We start from the raw sequence: 24,922 nt of genomic DNA on the forward strand, positions 1-24,922 counted from the left end.
TTTTATATCTTCTTCCTTTGCTATTACCCTTATCATTATCATTATTATAATTACTACTACTACTAGTATTTTACTGTATTTTAGTCATTAAACTGTTCTTATCTCAACCCATGGGTTTTGCATTTTTTCCATTCTCTTTCCCATCTTTTCATCCTGCCTGAGAAGGGCAAAAGAGTGGAGGAACTGAGTGAAAGGCTGCGGTTGTGAGCTACCAGCTGGGTTTAAAACACGACATAAGTATAAGGAAAATAAACAAAAAGGCGGGAACACATGGCTTAATTTGATTGATTGCAATATTTGGAAAGCAAGGGTCCTGTTGAATTTAGGCCATTAGTGCACTGTAGGCTACAATGTGCTTCTTCTTCACAGTCAAAACTTTAGCCAATTCTTACTGAGTCAAAAAGGCTCTAAGTACTGAGTATTTCACTTAAGTCACCTGAAAAGTTGAATGTTCCAAAAAGTGAAATTTTTATGCACCCCTCGGGTCAGATGCCTATAATTTGGACTGGTTTAACACCCTTGTGATCATAGAATCATAGAATAGTTAGGGTTGGAAAGGATCTCAAGATCATCTAGTTCCAAACCCCCTGACATGGGCAGGGACACCTCACACTAAAGCATCCTACCCAAGGCTTCATCCAACCTGGCCTTGAATACTGCCAGGGATGGAGCATTCACAACCTCCCTGGGCAACCCATTCCAGTGCCTCACCACCCTAACAGGAAAGAATTTCCTCCTTATATCCAATCTAAACTTCCCCTGTTTAAGTTTTAATCCATTACCCCTTGTCCTGTCACTACAGTCCCTGATGAAGAGTCCCTCCCCAGCATCCCTATAGGCCCCCTTCAGATACTGGAAGGCTGCTATGAGGTCTCCACGCAACCGTCTCTTCTCCAGGCTGAACAGCCCCAACTTTCTCAGCCTACCTTCATATGGGAGGTGTTCCAGTCCCCTGATCATCCTCGTGGCCCTCCTCTGGACTTGTTCCAGGAGTTCCATGTCCTTTTTATGTTGAGGACACTAGAACTGCACACAATACCCAGGTGATAGCACAGAACAATTTGGAAAATACTGCATGGGTACACCTCTTAAGTTTTGACAGCTTTCCTCCCACCTGCCTCATGTTTCTGGAAGCGGCTGGGGAATTTCAGGCCTTAGACTTTTCTGCCCCATGTTTCAGAGGCTGATGTTAAGTCAGAGATCACAGCTATGGTTTTGGAGGATCTGTTTGCTTTGTGCTCTTCTTCCAAGGGAAAACATGTCAACAGGTTAAGAAGTGGTAGGTAGAAAAGTTACGAAGAAAGTTCTTTTTACTGAGAACATTTTCATTTTTGTTGCAATATTTTATTTTCCTCTGATAAGATTATTGATACAAATATGAAAACCTCAGTTTTTTTTGCAGTCTGCTTTGCTCTGATGATGTTTTGTCCTCCTTATTCCAGATATATCATTCATTTTCTCCACCATCACACTACATATATTACATACATACTCACAGATTTAGAGAGAAGTGTGTAAGACAGACATAGAAAAACAGTATGATGCTTCTCAATATCTCAATATACTATTTCTACCAAAGGTCCATAATAGATGTTAATCTTAGGGTCTGAAATATTTTCTTTTCACTTGGGAAAACATGTATTTTTCACCTTCATTACCACTAATACTGAAACAGGGGCTCATGCTCTGGGTGACAAGACACTACTCCAAAAACATGGTGCCTGTGATTAACTCTTCCCTCCTTGCTTAGGACTTGTTTATGAACTGTCAAATGTTACCAGCTTGTACATGTGCCAGCCCATCGAACCTGAACTTCCAAGTAATACCTCAGGCTATAGTTTTTTTGAAACTCCTAAAAAGCAAGCCATAAAGTTCAATGACAAAGATTTTGTGCAACGAACCCTAGAAGGCTCCCTTTGGCTTATTCAAAACCTTGAATTCAGACCACTCACTGCAGCCGTACTCGTTTTCTTCTGCCTGGCTATGCTTTATTTATTCACTTGTGGTTAAAGATTGCTCTTCTTAGGAGTTAACACGCTATCCAAAGGGAAATGGAAATAGATAGTTTACGAATAATAACTGGCTTTCTCCTTTTCTGGAGACCTGCCACTTATATAAAAGGTTAGTTATCCCCTGTAAGTCCAGGAACTGAGCCTTATTCCTTTATTACAAGAAGACTACTTGATTAAAGAATTGAGTCAGTCAGCTATTATGAAGATTTAAAAATATGCCTCCTTTCTTATTGTAGCCATTGGAAGAAAGATGTGGATATTTGCTAGGAAAGTAGTTTGTCATATATATATACATATACATAAATAATTCCTCATCTGCTTCATAGCTTACTTTACTACTGATAACATTCCACTGATTCCTCCACTATTGAGCCAGAAAAAATGGATAACAAGTTTATAGTTCTGTATCCACAGGAAAACTCAGAATTTTGTGACATATGACAGAGGATAAGTGAAAAATAACTTAGCTTCCACTGCCAGGCAGACCTATGCCACACATTATACTTACTGATTATAATTCTTCTGAATCCAGAGCCTATTATTAAGCACCACAGAGGCATGAACATGAACCACAGTGCACTTGCCATTAGGCTGATCATGTTGTTAGTCAGCCCCTAAGGATCTTACAAATGGCTTTTGGTTGGCAGAATGAATGTGAGCGAATGCAGAGTGACCACTCTGCGATGAAGTTCATCTCTTTTGTTGAGTATTTGAAGAGACATTATGTGTTTCTGTTTGTTACACATGATGTTGATGTCAAATTTTGGGCATCTTATTCTTGACAGGGAATATCAAATTTCAGGTGAATAAATAATCAGACATTATTAATTATACAGAATTGAAGAAAAATCCTTCAGAAGCATTTAAGCTAAAAATTGTGCAAAATGCGTTTGATTAAATAAGGCTAAAAACAGAATATCTGTATGGAACACATGTAGAGATCACCGAACATTTACAAAACTCAGTAAAGCAGATTTCTTTCTTAAAATTATTTTCTTTGGGACAAAGGAAAAAAACATCTGCTCTACTATTAGAGGAGCAAAGTATTACACTAGCTGATTTAAATGAATGTATGTTTTAGTGACATACAGCTCATTATTTAGGTAAAAAATAGTTTATTGTGAGGAAAGAAGGAAGTGGCATTATGATCTGGCATGGGAATAAAGGGTCATGCTTATGAAGTCTGGAATAACTTGGTGGTAGTGCTTAAGACACTGTTTCAAATGATAGTTCTATGCTTCTCTAAAACTTGAAGAATTGCCTGTCCTGTGATAAATGTTTCGTTCTCCTGGTAGGCAGTCTGACTACAGGGAGCAATGTTGCATCATGGTGCAGAAATGTGCAGCCTTTAGCACACCTGCAAGTACCATGACCACAAAAATTAGATGAATAATGTACATATATGGACATACGTTGCATAAGAACAGAAACAACTGAGAGGTGGACAGGGTCAAAAAATTGGAGAAAATGCACTATCCACTTCTTTACATTTTCTTTGGGAGGCTGAGACCCTTTATCACAGCAGCTCATAATTTTGTTCCAGTCCTGTACATTCCTAGTGATGCTCTCCCTGAATGAATTGATTTTCATTCTACATTCTGTTTCAAGTCAATCAACCTATTTTTTTCATCCATTTTTACATAAAATTACCTGCACTGGGTCAGATCAAAGGTCTACCTACTCCTGACAGGCCTGGGGAAGACTTTAAATGCAGGGCAAGCACATAGTGATACTTCCCTAGAACAGTCTCCTTCTTTCTGGGAATTTATGATGCGGAGACCTGAACTAGAGGTGTCATATTTCTATACAGTTGTGTTCAATACATTTTTCTTCCATGAATTTTTCTCTTAATTTTCTTATCCCAGACAGACATTTAACATTGACAACATCTTATGGCAAGGAAAACCACAGACAAAATCACAGAATACTGAAGTCCCATCATCGTTTCCCTGGAATAGTGCTGTTTACCCCTCTTGTTCATCCTGCTCACTTGTGGAGATAAGATGCAAGATAGTTCTCTGTTTGCACAGTATGTTAACTTCAAATAACAGGTATTTTTAACCACAACACTTCTCAGTGTGTCTGTGACCTAGTCAGTGAATTGCAGTTCACAAAAGTGGAGCTGCATCGTTTCAAGTCTTGAAGTACCTGCATGAGTATGGTTAGGGCCCTCTCCCCTAGCTGTCCCACATGTGAAATATGAGTAATAACTCTTCTTTATTCTAACAGGACTTTTATGTGACAAATGCATCAGATAATATCATGTACTTAGCTAATATGTTCATATTACCATAATGAGGAAAACCAATTTTGCCAATATCCCATCAATTCCACTAGAAATTCTACCCAAGAAAAAACACAATACACAAAGAATAAGTCACATTGAATTAACACAAAAATATAGTGTTGAGTTAAGGGTGATAAATGGTGATGTTAAAAAAAAGGTAAGGATGCACTTTGGTGGTTTTGTTCATTTTAATTTGGGGTTTTTTGTAAATCCATGATACCTAGTCTAATAATCATATCTATTTGCAGGACTATGTGCAAAAATAATAGGCATATCATGACAATATATTCCTAAAATTTATACGAAAATATACACAGTGCATCTTTTCTACATAAATTCTTATTCTCTATTAATTCATCGAATGCTGCATAGTCTGTTGTAAGATCATATATTACAAACAGTGAGGCTTCCTTTTTACTTTAAATAAGCACTTGGTTACTTGTCATACTTCAAATTCATTTTTACCCCACACACTGTTTGCTATTCTACTGCAGTTAAAATACAATTGAAATTACTCTATATTGTCCCAACTCCCACATCTTGTTGAAATAAAAAAAAAACAAAGAAAGAACAACCCAAAACATATTCATACATTTACAATTAACACTATTACATATGCATTATGTAGCTCATTAATCATCATTAGAGATAAAACACTTCTTCAATTGCTTTGGAATTTTTCAAGTTTCTGAAGTAGGCCTAAAAGACCTCTTCACTTTTTTTAGGTTTTATAGGTGAAGGCAGATTTTAATACTGCTCCCAATAAAACTTCTTTCAAAGCATCAGTGGTCTTCCAAATGTTGTTTCCATTCACCAAATGGATGTGAGGTAACTTTTTCTGTCTTCCTCTGAATTAGTCTCCCTCATTATTTTCCTCTTCTTCTTTGGTCCACTGAGTAGAATAAGAACATTCTCGTCTTCCTTATGGTTTATTATTTTGGAAATTCATTTTAACTGAATTCTGGTGTAATTTTCAGGCATTCTTCTCTTTGGCTGAGTCAGTAATCTGTGGAGAAAGCCTTTTTCTCCTCCTCCTACTATTAAACTCTTTTTGAACGGTCTTATCTCTCAGTCCTATATTTCAACATCATGCTAGCAGATGAGTCTGTGAAATATCTTTTTGACTTTGCAGTTGTGCAGAAACAGGCAGTCATAGGACAACCTTTTATTCACTCTCTTCTTTCTTCCTAGGGTAACGATCTTTAGTTTTGATTCTTCAGCAGTTTTCGCAGTGAAAGCTGGCTACTTATGAAATAGAATATGTATGGATAAAAGCACCTTATCAAAGAAAGTAAGGAATAACCTACCCAAATCTATTTAAGTCTGTTAGCAGCCTAGTCACAATCTTTCCACTTTACCTTCCCACAAAGGCCAAATATTCTTTTCTGCACATCAGACCTTATACATAGAAATCCTCACACAAAAAGACTACTTACACTTTTTAATCCCTCTCAGAAATGCCTTTGCCAATCTGCATTAGATTGCATGTGCCATCTATGTAAGTAAGTATGTGGTGATGTAGCTGCTTCTACATGTGGATAAAATACACCAGAGCTTCTTCAGCCACCTCCTCTTCCTGTAATTTGGAAGAATCACTCCAAAGAATGCCTGCTTCAGCAGACATATTTGGCTTGCATTCTCCCACAATCAGGCATTTGGATTAGGCAGTAGCCTATAAGGCTTAGCCGTAGGAGGCCCATTTGAGCTGTCCATGAGATATGCATGAAAAAAACTAGTACACATGCAAGTATTTTAAAAATAATACTTGTTCTTACAGCATTGATATAATGTTTATCTAGACATTTGGTCATAAGTTGTGACAAACTCTTACAGAACCTCTGAGGGATTTATTTTCACTACTTCTGCCTCTCTCAGCCTTGATGAAGGTTAAGGAATTCTGTGCTTTGGATATTTTTACATAGGGATTTGAACAGTTGAAATAGGTTTCAGGATGTTCTGGCAGGTTAGGAAAAGAAAGCAAGAACATCTGTTACCCAGTTTTGAAGTTTAGGAGTCCCTTCCTCCGCCTAAGAGGATAAAAAATACCTATGCTGCAGTAAAGAGGAGGAAATAATAAGACTAAGATATTGTCTTATTCAACACTAAAACATTCAATAATTCTACATTTCATTAAAATTATTATAATACAGGTTACCAAGAGCATCATGTCATTCATCATACTTTATCATCATACTTTATGTTGGAAGTGGTACTGTTAACAACATGAGATTTTGGCCTTACATGGCATGTCTTCCATCTCTTTATGTACTTATTTTAACACTGTTGGCACTTCAATACTCCACATCTTACCAAGCAGCTCCACAGTATGAGTGTGCCAAGACGTTCAACTTTATTAACCTTTTATTCTTTTGAGATTATCAAAAGATGAGTAAGAAATTCAAACCCAGTTGTAATGCTGTTTACCCTTCTTTACACCATACAGAAACTGAAATGAAGCAGTGAAAATTATGGATTGCGTAGTTCTAATGAAGTTCAGTTTGCCATGAAAATCTGTATAGATTAAGCCATGTTGCAAGCCAGTTGTTCAAGTGATAAAAGTCAGTGTACCTCTGGTGATGTCAGTGGTTTTATGATAACTTAAAATCTCTGCAGGTATGAATAATCATTGCAATGTCCGTATTTTGCTGTCTATGCCTGTCTTCTCTCACACTTTCGACCTAGGCTTTTTGTTAGGGAAATCAATGTTAGCTTAAGTGAAATAAATGGATATTGTTATAAAACTTGATTGATAAAGGCTCCCCAAGGAAGTGGTGAATGCTCCATCCCTGGCAGTATTCAAGGCTAGGTTGGACAGGGCCTTGTGGGAGGTGTCCCCTGCCCACAGCACAAGTGCTGGAACTAGATGATCTTAAGGTCTTTTCCAACCTATTCTATGATTCTATGAGTAAAGGCTCTCAATACGGTAATGTTTTATTTGGCTTATTCCAAAGTCTACCCTACAGATACTAGCACAGCAAGGATGTTCAGATACTTACAGGACTGTAGGTAATTTGTGATGACAATGGGCATTCAAGACATTGTTTCCTTGTTATTCCCTCTGCCCCACCACTGTTTACTTGTATTAGTGAACAGGTGTGCAGTTATGACTCTGTGAAGACGCTATATTTGTCTAGCAACTCTCAGACCATTATACTGTGTGGAAATACAACGTTATATACAGACTTACATTTTCAGATGAGACAGGTTGCATTTCTCCTTTAAAATGTGTTTCAGTGGCACAAGAAAATCTGAAGCTATACTCCAACAATATTTCAAACACCTTGCTATTGTATTTGCAAATTATAAATAATGTAAAATAATTTGACTTGGAATTAGTAACAGTTCACAAAATACATGATATTTCTGATTACTGTTCATCTCTATTGATCTGTACTTCATTGTCATGTCCTTGCCAATATCCCTTACACTTTGTCTAAGACTTATAAAGTTATATGAATCAGAGCATCAATGTTTCAAATTTGTTAACTGAGTAAGCAGATTGCAGACCAGTGGAGAATTTCCTCTTATCCCCTATTGAAGAATTAGGCAGTTAAAATGAGGAAAACAACATAATAAAATACTAACTGCAGTCACCATAGCATGAAAGGACAGTATACAACAGTGTAAAGGACATAATGTATAGTCAAAACACAGAGATGGTCAAATGTCATAACATGATCTTGACACAGGAACTCAGCCAAGAGGCTTAACATTTCTAAAATATAGTTCACAGTCTGCTGACTGCTAATACAAATAAATGCGATTTGATACATATTTCAAATTTCACTTCAACCTAGAAAATAACTACCTGATACCGAATTAGTTCAAGGAGAGGGTCCCCACCTACTAGCATTTCCTGGAGCAAAGCTTCCTACTCTACTTCAAATGCATATGCAAGATTAGATCAGCTCTACCTATGATTCAGTTGAAGCGTCAGATATAGTCATAGTCTGAGTTATTTGGTTCTTTTATGTCATTACTTGTCTTGAGAAAAAAAAAAAAATTGAAATTTAGGTAGTCAAACAGCACAGTTGAGATATATGTCTCAATATCTGTGTCCTTTGTAGAATAAGACAGTTTTTAAAGTCTTTTTTTAACAATTTCAATTACATTCATTAAATAACCCCTTTTTAGATGAATGCCTAAGACACACACAGTTTCCAGCAGGACTTTACAACAGCATGAATCTAATGAAGGATTAGCTAGAAAAAATGATTGGTGTAAATTTGAATGGAAAACATATTTTCCTATGGTTTTCGGGTTGGGTTTTTTGGTTTTTGTTTTGACTGAAGGTGTGAAAAAAATAGCTTCTGGCTGATGCACCTGCCAAGAAGATAATAAGTTAGCATCCCTGTATGGAATGAAGAGTGATTACTCTCCTGCAGCTCAGAGGGGATGCCAGCATAAAGTCTCTTGCAGGTGTCACCTGAAGAGTACCAAGACAGGAAACACACAGTGTTTCAGGGGTTCTGAATGGTTTGTGTCACACATGCATGTGTTTGTGTGTTCATATATAAATATATATATATGTTTATCATTTATGTTTAAACACATCTCTATACATACATACATAAACATAGAAGTATAGATATACATAAGCACATGCAGACAAGATATGTATTGGTGCAAATGTGCAGTGTGCTGAGATGTACATGTATACATTTCATTTTTGCATGCATTTACTTATATTAGCATGCTATACCCCTTTTTATGTATGTTATATTCAGGTTTGCAAATAAATAGAAGTGCCTTTCCAATTTTTTTTTCTTTTTCACACCTTTTTATTTCTTTTTCACACCTTTTTTTTTCACTTTTCACTGTGCCTAGGAACATAAGTAAGTCACAAATAAATGTCATAAAAGCATTCACAAATGTGTGTGTAGTCACAAAGAGATACATTAGGTTTATATGTGTGTGGGGAGAAAATGGGATGGATGCAGACTGAGAGAAAGGAAATGGGCACGTATTTGTGTGTTTCCCACAGACACACGTGAGCCTATAGCCATGCACACAACATGCACAGATATAATTCTCTACTACCTGTTTTCCTATGCAACATAAACAAGGCCTCTGTCTATCCCAAGAGGTTAATTTGGTCAGACTTTGACACATCACTTTTTGCCTGGTGTTAATATTTTACTCCAAATGCCATATCTTTTTTATTTATGGTGATCTTCATTTCTCAACAGAGACAGTCACTGCAGGGAGAAAAGGCAGTGATCTTTATATTTTTTTTTTCTTTTCCCTTTATATTACAAACTTTTGGACCTTAAGAAAAAGTGCAGACTGTGAAAGAAAGAAAAAAGATAGGAGGGGAAGTAAAAAACCCTCATACATTGAGAATTCTTTCCAGGAAGGTGAACAAGAGCCACCTTTTTTCACAGACTGAAGGATGCAACTATAAATAAGAAACAAGCTTCATTAATTTGTCTTTAGATGTATACTACTTTTGAATTGAGCCCTGAATTGTGAAAAAACAGGTGAAGAAGAAACTGAGAAATGGAAGATATGGGTTTGGAAATATGAATAGCAAAGCTCTTCACATAAACTTTCAATAAATTCACCTGCAGCCCTTAGAGACCAACTTATTAAATACATGATTGCTATTTAAAGAGTTAGAACATTTACTGTTATTTTAACCCTTGAATACTAGCCAGACGAAGCTGTGAATCAAGGTCTGTGTTCTGTCTAGTGTAATACTGCCACAGAATAATCAGTTTTCCTTCTGCCAATACAAACAGACAAGAAAGACTGCCTGAACAAAGATTTAAAGAATACCTTCCTTTTTTTTCAAGCTCAAACAAGGATTACATAAATTCTCAAAATCTGAATTCCTAGCAAAACGTTATTAAGACTCTCTAAAAGTTTCATTTTCTTTCAATCTTCTACCTCTTCAATACAACCTGATCTTTCTTCTCAGTCATACTTTTATTTAAATAATATCCCTGTGTGTATGCATGTGTGTATAAGCTAATGGCACTGTATTCGGCTGCATGGACAACAGTTGCTTGCCTAATCCTGCTTTCTTGTCTTGGGAAATCCTCAGATTTGATATTCAGGCAAAATGGTCTATTGAAATAATACGTATTATGAGAAATTCTCTAGTCATCACCAAATGACTGCAATGTCATTACTCTGAATTTCTTAAAAAGAAGCTAAATCTGTCTGCTCAGTAAAACCTGTTGAATCCCAACTGAGATATCAGCTGAGACAAAAATTCAAATAGTAGCTGAAGAGAAGTAAGAACGGGACAAGTAATGACAAGAAGTCTGTTGAGACTTCATATGGATGCATGCTAACAGGATTCTCTGTGCTTAATCAACTGCTAGTCATTTTATGCATCATTCAGACTGCAGTTTAGAACCATGCCAGTGGTTCCAAACTACAGTGAATGGTAGCCTGGTAGCTTGGGCATGAGCTGGGGTAGACGCAATGGTACACCACACTGACTTAGCCCCAGCCTGAGGATGGTTACATGAATGCACATGATAATAAAGAAGCATTTGACTACTGCATCATGAGTGTAATTTATTCAGACGTTTCCACATTCAGGTGATTTGAAGAGCAAAGGTCTAGACAGTCCTTATTACTTTCCACTCATTCTGCATTCACCAAAGGCAACCTGGTCCCAGTGAATACTCTATTCTACCATACAAGTGTCTTGCGTATTTAAGGAAATCATTAAACTAATCAATAACAGACATGTTCAGATGCTCTTCTTTGTCTTGATGCATGCAGCTTTGTCTTGAGCATCTGTGGGCATCTCTGTGTGAAGATAGGAAAGACAGATTTGAGAATTAGCTATTCCTAAAATACATGGGCAATGCTTTATGTCATCAGCAAGAAAAAAATGAATCCTGTTCTGGTTATTGCATAATCTACAGAATCACAGTAGGATGTCGCAGCTCACAAAAGTTCATTTTTTGCTTCAGAAGAACAAAAAATGCTCTGTTGAAGTCGGACCACATCCCACATTGGTTATGCTTGATTATGTGAAAAGAATCTGACTCAAAAGGAAATTACTGTAACCTAACCAGTTTAAATGAAAACATAAATAAGGGCAGAATACAAATCAGAATTCCATCCTACTCATTTCCTTTTGAGAACACAATCGAGGACAACACAAAGGTGAAAGTGGAGTTTAAATCCCTGAACTACTTCAGGAATTTTTGTGGAGTTTCTCGTAATTTACTGCATTAAATTACTTTTTGTAAATCAAGGAAGTGACAAGCCTAAGTGTTCTTGGGAAATTAAATTACTCTGAATAGTGAGGAAACTTACAAGAACACACCAAGAACACCTGAATTTGAAGGTGCTTCTTAGCGGGCAGCCTCTTATGGGACACATATGTCTGTCATTTGACTGGATGCTTACGTAATAAGTGGGATTGTTTCATGTACTCTAACTACTCTGATGAGAAGGACAGCTCCTGTGGAGATTCTAACCACTTAAGATTTTAATTTCCCTATCCAAATCTCTAGTATTTACAAAGAGAAGTCCCATCTGTCATTTAGCTAAAGGGAAGTTATGTTCAATATGAGTCACTTCTGTCAGGTGCCTAGATTAGATGGGATTTATCTGAGCCATAGACCTTTCCTTCACACTGTAAAGAAGTATTGTAAATATGATTTGCTTTGTTGTGAGGAAGTTATTTTAATGAAAGGAGGAAGTAGATTAAAGCTTAGGTAATGGCTCTGGAATATGAAACCAAATTTGAACTCCTAATCTGCATTGTGGGGAAACTGGGCCCAGCTTCTCTAGCCTATTTAACCACCCAGCTTGATCCAGTGTGAGTCAGTCATTGAACTACTTGTGGGAGTTGATGCCTAAGAGCAAAGACCTCTTTACTTCCCAGTAACTTCCTCTACAACTGAAGTTCTCACATTTCACGCCCCACCCTGCAAAGGGTCTGACCTGCTTTCTCCAGTAAAATTACAGTTTGTTTTTGGGAGGTTTCTTCTAGATGCTCAGCACCTATTGAATCTAATGTATATTAGGTCCAGAAATGCATATGCTTTAAAACACATCCCTGGAAAAATTCTGTATACCATTATTAAATGCAGCAGTCATCTGCTTTCTCAGAATTATGTTACTGTGCGCGTAATAGTGTACAACTTCACTATCTCTTTCTAATAAACTAGACTATGTCTAAAGATTGTTTCCTGCACATTCAATGTTGTGATCAGTTCTGATAAATTTCCACACTTTTTTGAATAGTTATTGAAGAAAAATTTTCTTTTCTTTTCCACATATCCACAAATGCTACGGATACTCTTACAGGGTTAATTTTCTCAGCTTTCAGTTTTAGATTCATGGAACACATTGTGTCCAACCTTAATATTTTACACTGTAAGCCATATCATCTTTTATCTTTTATTTATAGTGTTCCTTATATTAATTTCTCAATAGCAGCTGGCACAGCAGGAGGGACAAGGCATTGATCTTCCAATTTATCCACTGCTCTTACATATCCTGAGGTCGAAGCAGCCTAGAGAGATTGATGGAGCTCTAGCATCAGTCCAGCGGCTGTGTGTTTCTCATGCATGAAAATCAACAACAGGAAACCGAAATTTGACAATTGGCAGTAATATCAGTGACCTCTGTAATAAATATAACAGGACGGTCTTCAATAATTTAATGGAATATCAGGTATTCCATAATGAAAAATCAGCCATGTGAGAGTGTGTGTATATAGCTTTGAGATTCTGTATATGTGTGCTTAGATGTGTACACACACAGCCGCAGACAACAATATACAATTTATTTTATTTGCAGACCATTGATGACATTAGCTATATTATTTCTCTGGTAATACAGGAAAAATAGTAAAATTAAAGGGCTGACATGTCTGCAACAGATAAGAATACTCACTCCCACATTTATATGGATTTCCTCTAACCTTACAATATGAGTCACAGGGCTTCACTCTTAAGTTGTGACTAGTACCTTGGAATCATTCAAACAGCCTGTTAGAGACAGGCCTCTGAAAGATCACACAAAGAGAAAACCTTTGTATTCTTAATCATTATATTGCTTGTAGTTGCACACCAATGTTTAACAGCTCCTGCTGTATTAATTCTACTTCTTACCTTTTCAAAACCAAGCAGTTGATCTGCATCATTAGCAGTTACAAAACACAGATTAACCCTGCTTTCCAACAGCAGTCTTATGTGCTATCCTGGTCATATTCAGTAAGAGAATGCTAACTGTCTAATGTTTACCCTTTGTTGAATCTATCTTCTGTAGGCAGGTTACAGGGCTTTATAGGCAAAATTTTGAATACAAACTTTGTCAGGTCTCCCCACTCAGTGCATCTAAATACAGAAATGCTCTCCTACTCAAAAGAAGCTAAAAGTACCTACCCAAAACTTGGTTAGCTAAGATGTGCAACAGTGAAGCTGACTTATCAAGACATCCTGAGTAGCAGTTACTGCACAAACACACACTATAAAAAGTTGCAGGTAAAACTGCAGCTTGCATTCTTAGTTATGCGGCATAACAGGAAATGTTAAAGTCAACATTATATTCACTGCCATTTCTCCTGTGTCTCTAGCTGTCCAGGTGCATTTCTCCTCCTCTTATACTTACCTTCTTCCAATCACCCTGAAAACCAGCAACAATTCATGAAGTCCCACCACAGTTCTGGAGCTTTCTACCTGCTAACCTATGACCCAGATGATGGAACCTGTGAGATACTGAGGGGTTTAGGTGCAAAACCAGTGCTCAGCCAGTAACCAAACAACCCAAAAGAGAGGAAGAAATGTTCCATGACATGGCCTGTGCACAAGGCAAGGGGACATATTAAGACTGAAAAAATCCACCTTACATATGCCTCCATTATATATGTTCTGAAGGCATGTTTACAAATATCAGCCCTGAGTTAGGCTTAAGAGCATTCTGGAACTGAGTGTCATGGTTGTAATAATGGAACTGCGGGGAAGACCTCTGTTCTGCATCCACTTGAGCTTCATCCACTGCTGACTGTATTCACTACATATTACTTCAGAAATAAAAATAAATTTCATCAAAAAGAAAGGAGAAACATCTTTCTACCAGACACTTTAAAAGCTGTTGAAGAATAATTCCTCTACTACTCATGGTATCCACTGGTATCATAGGAAAACCATGGTTGGTCTGAGGCACAGACTCATTCCCTTTAATAGTCTATGATTTAGTGTTTTTAGAAAAGGTGCCACGTGACCTGTTGAGTTTATGTTGTAATGCAGCTGCTTTAAAAAACTTATGGTTTTAATGGTCATAGTAAACAGAATATCTTACTTAAAGCTCATAGCAAAAGGCTGTGAGGAGCTTTAAAGTACAGAAAGGAATTGCAAGAGACTACTGTAAGCTATTTTTCTATTTTAAAGCCTTTTGCTACTATGAAGACTCTTTATTCTCAGAAATTCAGTCTCTTGTAAAGAATTCCTACTTGTGAAGTGTGTTTACCAAGAAGAAGCCTCTGAATTATTACCTAAATCTAGGAGCATGATTAGGTTGCTTTTTTGTCAAGTTTTTTGAAAATATTTGACTATATTATTTTTCACTACTTTTTTCATCTGGGACTGTAACAGGAAATGCTGATAAAATGAGAGAAGCTCTTCTCATGGTATTTCTGGACATAAACAGTAATAGAAGTGCCAGAGATTTCACAGGAGAGACTGCTTTTATGTTATTTCCTTCTCAATTTTATTATTTTATGGAGTTCAATAATGTCCTAGGTGCTTCAAGTACAGATAAGATGAATGGTGCATAAAAAACCAGAAATGGCTTCTGTCCCAAGGTGTTTCCAATCTGATTTCATGCAATGACGAGAAGAAAGAAAAGAACAAAATGGAATGAAATGGGAAGAGACAGAGACTAGGTAATTATGGCTGTATAATAGTTCAGTGATGGTGTACATACCAGTAGTTTTCTGTAAACCCTCAAATTCCCAGGTAAATTACGTGTAGGTTGGGGGTGGGGGGATGAGGTGTGGGGGGGGTGGTGGAGGTGGGGGTTGTGCTTTACAATTGTTTGGGCTTTGCTTTCCATTGTCTATGAACTTCTGTCTCTACAGTGATAAATCTGGGAGGCCAGGATTTTCAGAGCTACCAAGAATGGGCGGCCATTTCTACAGAATGGGCTTGGAAAAGACACTCCTGCATCACCAATACCAGTCTTCTCATTTCACACACAACCAGTTTATTAGGAGCTCTCACAGACATCTCAGAATTAGTAAGGTCTTCCAGAGAAATGCTGTTCTATAATACCTTTTCTTCTGTAGTCAGAAAAGACCTTCACTTTTCCATATCCATCAGTAATCACGGATACATTTAGACTCCTATATCTTTTCTATTCCATCCCCTCTCCATTCCTCTCATCATCTTATTAGTGTGAATTGCACAAAATTATAGGTAGGGGATTAGCATGCACAGTGCAACACCAATAATATTTCTCTCTCTGTGCTCATGATTTGCCCACAGATTATGTGTAGGGGAATCAAACTATTACTGCATAGCTGGCAACCTGCAGACCATGAATAATTAATATACGGGTACCTTTTCCACACCTATGACACTGCCAACATATTGCTCCAACTCTTACAATCATTCAGCTCTTCCCTTATAATATTCAGTCTCTATTCTCAGCATTTATGCACAGTTGAATGTCATCAATTAATTTCTTTAGCAATGAATGCCTTCTTCTTCATTTGTGAGCTCATTACTGAAATATTTGAGTAAGATAAAATTTGTCCTAAGATTCTTGAAGAATTCTGCATGTAACAGCCCATCCACAAGTGTGCTCTGTTTCAAAGAATTTCTTAACCAATGTGAAATACTTTTATAAATCATAAAATACATTAGTTTATTACTAATGTGAGAGTATCTAGGAAATTGTAGAAAATATGGAACTCTTTTTTTTTTTCCTTTAATTTACTTATTTAATAAACAACCAATTCTCTAATAAAAAGATGCTACACACTTGCATTCTGGCAGCATGCTGTTCTTGGATAGAAAAAAATCTCCTGTTAATACCACCAAATTCCATGCACCAGATGAGGGCAGCACCTTGTAATAACAACATAATGGGGGCATAGCATGGGGAATTGTGACAGTGGACCTGGGGGAAATAAGTTAGAATGACAGGATATGCTTTTATATATATTTATTTATTTATTTTTTACTAACAGTTTTGCCTGAGGGAGAGAGGAAGGTCCTTCTGTCAAAACCAGAGAGACACTAAAACTTTTTCTGACTCATATTTTTCTTGTTGTCTAGGGCTTTTTTTATTTTAGGTTATTTTGTGGGTTTGTTTGGTTTTTTTCTTTTTAGGGTTTTTTGTTTTGTTTTGGTTTTTTTTTTTTTGTTTGTTTGTTTGTTTCCCAAGAGTGTTACAATTTTCAGGACACTGCAACAGTGCATATAACAAGTAGAAGAAAAATAGTGACATTATGAAAATACTTTATTATGGCATTTTTTTGCTAGTAAAGAAATGCACAGGAAAGAGGCAATCTTATTTTCACAGCTAATTTTAACTTTGCAAACTTGGAAAGTTTCAAGACACCTGCCCCTTACCTCTGTGATCCTCTGCTTTGCCTTATACAACTCAGATAATCTTCAGATAGCATCTCTCTAAGAGTTTTGAAGTTTTGCCTGGTCATTTTTGTCCCACTTCAGAGGCTTTCATTCAAAATGCTTTTGAATAAATATAGGGAATCCTGTATATGTGCATGCACATGTGCATGTGTGTTAATGTCATTGACAGTTGATAACGGACTGTCAGCTACAAAGAATTAAATTGCAGGCTGTGTTATGGAGGAAATGGGGTAATAGTAGTAAGAGGCATGGGACTTTTGGGCAAATTCTCGGCACAGTTCCTGACAATATGAAACTGTAGCATATGGCAGAAGTCAGGAGTCTAACAGGAAAGTGTTGGTAGGGAGCATGGGACACCAACTTGTACTACTCCAGGGAACCACTGACCCAGCAACTCCCTGACATTTCCATAGAATGAAATCATATAGTTGCTACAAAGACTTGCATCTAGCTTATTAAAGCTGGTAACTAAAGGCAAAGTGGTCTAAAATGAGTAACAGTAGTGAAGCAGTGAAGGTATTAAAATGGATGTAAAAAAAAAAAAAAAACAAAACAAAAAAAGGATGAAATGTAGCTTATTATGCTATTAGGAAACCAGCTGAGCACGTTACTTGGGCACTACTGGATTTTGGTGGTAATGCTTCTTTTCTTGGTTCAGATGAAGGAAGACCAGTGACACAGGTTTGGAATTTGGACATGATAACTAATTCAGGAATTTTCCATTTCTCCAGGTGCTAATCCCTGTCCTCACCATACAGTAAGAGTGCTTGCAACAGCGTATTAAACTGTGTCAGCTCTATCATGATCTGCCCCTTTACTGGGTTAGAAAACATATCTGCGCTAAACAAACTTGGTTTGAGAGAGAAAGATAGATGCATTTGTTTATTGGTAGCTGAATTTCTTCAGAGTAGCTGGTGGGCTCTATTTATAATGTTTTCATTTCTCAAGAGTTTTGATTCTAGTAATTTTGGCCTAGCTCATGAGAGACTCACAATACATCATATGCAGTAGGAGTAAAAAGAAACATTTGGGCAAAACAAATACTAAACTATATAGCATACATATGTCCCACATAGGAAAGTGTTGCTCCTGTGACTACCCTCTGGGTGATACCATTAAGCCAATTCCTCATCCACTGAACAGTCCACCCATCAAATCCATATCTGTCTATTTTAGAAGGAGGCTTTACAGAAGTCCAGATGAGGTGCGTCAAACACAGCATCACCAGGTGATCAAAGAAGGTGATTATCTTCTCTATTTAGTGATGGTGCAACCTCACCTTGAGCACCGTGTGCAGTGCTGGGCTCCACAGTTTAAAAAGGAAGTTGAGGTACTTGAGTGTGTCCAGAGGAAGACAACAAAGCTGGTAACAGGCCTAGAGGCCGTGACCTGTGTGGAGTGGCTGAGGGTTCTGGGTTTGTTTAAGTTGGAGAGAAAGGAGGTTGTGGAAGCAACCTCATTGTTCTCTTCAACTTCCTAAGGAGGGGACATGAAAAGGGAGCTGCTGAACTCCTTGGGATCCAGTGATTAGGAAAAGTTTTTTTTACTGAGAGGGTGATCAACACTGAAATGGGCTTCCTAGAATGACAAAATCATATAATCAAATAGGTTGGAAAAGACCTTTAAGATCATCAAGTCCAACCATTACCCCAGGACTGCCTGGGGTCTAAACCATGCTGCTAAGGGCCCCATCTACACAGATTTTGAACACTTCCAAGGATGGTGATTCCATCCCTTTCCCGGAAAGCCTGTTCTAATGACTGATCAGCCATTCAGCGAAGAAATTTTTCCTAATATCTAGTCTAAACCTCCCCTGTTGCAGCTTGAGGCCATTTCCTCTTATCTTATAATTTGTTACACAGAAGAAGAGACCAGCCACCTCCTTGCTCCATTCTCTTTTCAGGTTGTTGTAGTGAGTGATAAGGTCCTCCCTGGGTTGGGTTAGGGATAGTCTAGACAGACTATTTACGGTGCTGAGTGAGCTGGCAGGTGTAGCTCTGCCACTCTCCATCATCTTTGAAAAATCATGGAGAATGGGAAAGGTGCCCAGTGAATGAAGGAGAGCCAGTGTTTCTCCCATCTTCAAAAAGGACAAGAAGGAGGACCCAGGAAACTACTGAACAGTCAGCCTTGCCACCATCCCTGGAAAGGTGATGGAACAGGTCATTTTGGAGGTCAGCATCAAACATGTAGAAGAGAAAAAGGTCTTCAGAAATAGTATGGATTCACCAAGGGTAAATCTTGCTTGCCCAAACTGATAGCCTTCTTTGCTGACATGGTATGATGGGTCAAGGAAGGGAGAGCAGCCGATGTTATCTACCTCAACTTCCGCAAGGCTTTCAACACTGTCTTCCACAACATCTTTGTAGGTAAGCTTAGGAAATGTGGGTTAGATGAAAGCACAGTGAAATAGATCAAAAACCACCTGATTGGCAGACCTCAGAGGGTCGTGATCAATGGAGCAGAATCCAGTTGGAGGCTTTTAGTGAGTAGTGCTCCCCAGGAATTAATACTGGATCCAGCCTTATTCAACTGTTTATCAGAGACCTGGATGAAGGAATAGAGTGCACCCTCAGCAAGTTTGCTGGTGATATGAAGCTTGGGGCAGCAGCTGATACACCTGAAAGCTGTGCTGCCATTCAAGCAGGAACATGAATGGAGAACTGGTTGGAGAGAAACCTAAAAAGGTTCAATAAAGGCAAGTGCAGTGTGCTGCACCTGGGCAGGAATAACCCCAGGTGCCAGTACAAGTTGGGTCCTGACCTACTAGTGAGCAGTTCCGCTGAGAAGGACCTGTGAGTATCAGTATATAACAAGTTGACCATGTACATGGCAGTGTACCCTCGCTGCCAGAAGGGCAAATAGTATCCTGGGGTGCATCAGGATGACTGTGACCAGCAGGTCAAGAGAGGTGATGCTTCCCCTCTACTGAACCCTGGTGAGGCCATATCTGGAGTACTGTGTCCTATGCCAAGTCAAGAGTACAAGAGTACAAGCTCCTCAGTACATGACAAGGAGCTACTGGAAGAGGGTACAATGGAGGCCACAAGATTGATCAGGGGTCTGCAGCACCTCTCTTATCGAGAGAGACTGTGGGAGCTCAGCCTGTTTTGTCTAGAAAAGAGAATCCTGAGAAAGGATCTCATTAATGCATATCAATATCTCAAAGGCAGGTGCCAAGAGGATGACGCCAGATGCTTTCCAGTGGTGCCCAGTGACAGGATGAGGAGCAATGGCAGCAAACTAAACCACAAGTTTTCTTTACATTGAGGGTTTAGGCTAAAATTACTCTTTTCTGTAATGACAACTGCTTAATTGTGGTTAGGAAATTTTGCAGAATAGTTCATATTATTTGATGCTCCTAATAGTTTCCCACTGTTTTCTAGATTGATTAGGCCTCAGTTTCTGAGTGAAAAATATGTACAGTCATATGGTATTTTGACATGTTTTGAAGTCCCATTTAAATCCTGCCAGAAATAGAGTGTAAAGATAATACAATTTTCTAGAAACATACACATCATTGTCAAATATATCTATAACCAAATAAATTAGACCTTGGAGCTCTCAACTCTCTTGAAAAAGCTCTACTGCATTAGCTAAACAAAACAAACTCTGCTTTATGTATTGCTGCATGTTACTAATTTCCCCAAGAGAACAAGCTGTTAAAAGTATCATCACATGTATGAATAAGTTACACTCTGTTTTCTAGTCTAAGAAAAAATCTCTTAACTAGTTGTAGTAACAGTTTTCTTATGGTTTGTTTGTAAATATCTTACAATGGAATATTAATCTTGCAACAGCATGCAAAAAAAAAAAATCTTTCTTTCTAAAAATTCTATCTTGACTCTTTAATCTAGAATTGCAAATATACTTCTTTCACAGAAATTTTTATTCATGATCCCTGACCTGAAAAGTATAAATATAAAATAATTCTAAGGATGTTTTTCAAGCCTTTTTATTAATCAATTACCAATGTGACTTTGCTCTTTAAATAATGTCTAAGTACATCCCACAAGAATCCTGGAAGTAAATTCTGGTGATGAGAATGCCCAGAAAGACTTGTTTGACAAAGAACACAGGAATAACTGAAAAATGTGGTATAATCCCATAGGTTTTATAAAAAATTATTATTTTCAGATCAATTTTTTAAAGACTATTGATCTCAAACCAGTAGTATTATATGGACCTCAAGATAAAATGTGGTGGTGTTGAATCCCTGTAGAGTTTAGAACTTAAGCATGGTCAAAAAAGAGTAGTTTTTATTGGATTATGCATAAAGTCTGTATTCAGACATGAAAAATATTTTGTCAAGTACTAAATGTTAATAAGTCTTCATAATTTTAAATTAAAGTCCTATTTTCATACGTTTTCTTTCCCTTGCTCTTACTCATGCCTTTCCTTTCTGCTATTTCTTTCCCTCTTACTATGCTAATTTTTAATATCTTTTTTTCTATCGTATTTGTTAATTCTCTCATTTTGAATCTCTTACTTGCGTTTACAATTCTTTTCATCTGAAGACTTGTTTCACTCTATTCACCCCTCTTTAATCTCCTCCAGAATTATTTTCTGTCAAGGCTACGAGTTAGAACCCCAGGCACTATGCCCAGCTCTCACTCACCCACATGTAACACCTTTTCCCACCAATCTCTCCCATTTGTGGTGTTAGCTGTGTGCACTATTGTTGGTCACCTTGCTACCTCTTCCCTATCCAGCTGATCATAGCGTTCTTTTTTTGCCTATTCAAACTATTGGTAGGGAAAATTCCTGCAGTCTGATAAGTTAGCACATTCCTCTCGCTCAACTGAAGGTAATTGTAATCATAAAAATGCAGCAACCTAAGCAAATGAGGGATCAGGTGGTGAAGTGGAGACAGGGAGCAAGGAAGAGAAAAAGTATGGCAGGGTCACCCTTGTCAGCATTTTGGCAAAAAGAATGCTATATGAAGACTTGGACTGATTGCAGAGCCCTAAGATCAGCTCCCTAGTTTTTTCAGATTGGAATGTCACTGGATACTTCTTGGCTGCATAAGTCTGTCAAGTGAAATGTGTGTGTGTGGGGGGGGGGGGGGGGGGGGGGCGGAAACAGAGGTATAATTCTCAGTTTTACTTTATTTTGTTAAGCACCTTGAGGACATTGGTATCCTCATCAGTAAAATGGGAATAATAATACTTATCCACCTTTGACAAGTGCATCATGATCTAAGGATCAAAGTGCTATGTACAACTAAGTATTTTTATTATAACCACTTTGATGTGTAAATCACAGACACAATTGGCTGTAGCTGTCTTTGAAGTTGCTCTGAAAAATCATATCATATTTCACTTCAGCAGTGATTTAATTTGTGGATTAGTGACATGACAGACCATAAGAGGCTATTTGGAAGTCTTCCAATTGGTTTTCTCAATGTGGCTGCTGTGAACATGCACTTAGTGTTCAGTAGGCAGAAAATGTCCTCAAATTATTATTACTGATTGCATCATTTTCTCAGTGAAAGGATTTGCATAATTATAAGTCTTTCTTTTTAATATGATTAATTTTATGATCTGGCTTAATTACCATAAATTATATTTACAGAAACAAAGCTGTTAGTCATGCAACTTAGCTACTCCTATCTTCAGACTGTTTCAATAAGGATGCAGTTTTGTTGGAACTAGGTAGGTGTGCTACAGGCCAGCGGGCTGTTGAGGTCTATTTTTCATTGGAATATCCAGTCAGCAGTTCTTTGACCATCCAGTGGACTAAACTGGACATACACTCCTACATCAGCTTTCAAGAGGCAAATTTAAAGAGGTCTTTGTCTTGCCATTCTGACACAATCCTGCATGAAGTTGCTTCAGAGTGCTACATAAATGGCTTAAAATGAGATAACTGAAAACTTTTTTTTTCCACTAACTAATAAATTGCTTTACATCCTTCCATGCTATGAAGCTGATACCATGATTAAAAAAAAAAAAAAAAAAAAAAGTGCTCAAAAAAACCCCCTCACATTTATGGGGCAGTACTTCCATCTAAAAAACATTTGCAAGGCCAAATGACAAGTCAAAGACAAAGTGGAACTGATGTTTCATCATAGTTTGATAATGAAAAGCTTGCAGATTATGGTACTTCAGTGTTATTAAATAATTGCACATGAAGTGTTAGGATGTTCAGACTCTTTGCAAATCGAAGTATTTTGTGCAGGATGAACCATACCAGGTCATGTGACCAGAGAGTCCAGGGAATGGCCGGAATGATTTTCAAGATGAATGAAAATACTGATTTATCAAAATCCTTTGCTCTGTTATCTAAAACAAAGAGATTGCAACAGCCATTCTTCTGAAGAATGTTATGAAATACACCATTTGGATTGTTAAATCTTATTTAACACCATCCCACTGTTGTAATAATAATTCTAGTTCATAAGAAAATGTTTAATCCATTGCTAAGTCAAACAATTCTCTGAGTCAAACAGCAGACTAAGGTTGTTTCTGTTACGAGATTTTCTTTTGACTTTCCACGCAAAAAATACAACTTTACAAAAAAAATATGTAAGAGCAAAGGTTAAGCTATGAATATCCAAAATGCGTTTTCCTTACTACAGCTGCTTTAAAATTGCAATATTTGTAACTCGTAAACTGCTCAGCCAGTTGTCTCTGCAAGGGCTTACTTTTAAATTCTTATCAGACTTAAAGCAGGATAATGATAACAGTTTGCATTAAATATGTTGGAAAAAGTAACAGCCAATGTTTGGCAAACAAAGATAATTTTTAACTAAAAGTGAGTCATTTTAATAAAAAAAGAATTATTACTATAGAAATATTAATTTTCAGTGGTAATTCTACATAAACATTTTATTTGTCTTTAAAAAATGCTTCAGTTCTTAAAATGAACACTTAATTTCTTATTCATATTGATATCTCTGGCCACCTTTCTGCTGGAAATTATTTAAAAAAAAAACAAAACAAAACACTACAGGAGAACTATTATATAAGGAGATAAGAACTGTCATATAAATGCTTGAAATAGGTAAGGTAAGAAGTTATCAACAGACAGATTTTATTATACTCATTGTCTGCTACTGAGAAATTAGTGACAAAAGAGACCTTTTAATTATCTAATCTATCATGCTGCCAATGTTTATTCTTAACTTTTCCAACATTTTGAGAAGTTTGAGATATTTCAGGTGAATTTTCCATCACAGTGAAATGCTATGGCTAAACACACCTGACATCTTCCACTGCGTATTCAATTACTCAACATTACCTTGTTATTTGTAATGCTACCTGATGCTATTTCTTTTTTGTTCTGGATTATCCAGTCCATAAGGAATTCAAGTACACATGTAGGCAGGGTTTTTTGTTTTGTTTTATTTTTTTTAACCAGGAAAGGTATGAAAATGTTGGAAAGTATCCCCAGAATGAAAATTTTATTTTAAAATGCTGAATGATTCAATTTCAGTGGCTGTGTGAGTAGCTACATCCAGAGGGGATGTTGTGCTTTATGATGAAAAACATACAATGAAGAAGGAGTTTAGATTTTAGAGAAAAAGTAGACACTATAGTTCCTAACATACCACTGTAATAGTAAAGAATTATACTACAGCCAAGTTGTGTCTACCCAGATGACATAAAAGAAAATTAATATGAAAAAAATGTGAAATACTGATGTGGACTCACTTGTTCCCAGATAAAATATATCTGAGAAAACTTTTGAGAAAGATGTCCACTTTGTGGAAAACCTGCTTTGGTACAAACATATTTGGTAGTACTCTTGACTGATAGAGCCGCTGTGACCCCATGCTTCAGTGACCCCATCAGGTTTCTCATTCATCTTCACTTCTATTCTGCTGGCTGAGGACCAGGAATTCCAACCCTGTGGCTGAAGTCCCTGTCCCTAAATTTCTCTGACACAACTTCTGCTTTGAAGAACTTGCTGGAGAATATTAATTGAAAAAAAAAAAAAAAAAAGAGCCACCTAATCTCTTTGTAAGGTTTGTCTGTACATCAGCTAAAAACATGCTTCTTCTGTTGACTTTTTTTCTTGCGAGACACACCTTTATCAGTAATCCT

The sequence above is a fragment of the Lathamus discolor genome, chromosome Z, assembly GCF_037157495.1.
Source record: "Lathamus discolor isolate bLatDis1 chromosome Z, bLatDis1.hap1, whole genome shotgun sequence".
NCBI classification, from domain to species: domain Eukaryota; kingdom Metazoa; phylum Chordata; class Aves; order Psittaciformes; family Psittacidae; genus Lathamus; species Lathamus discolor.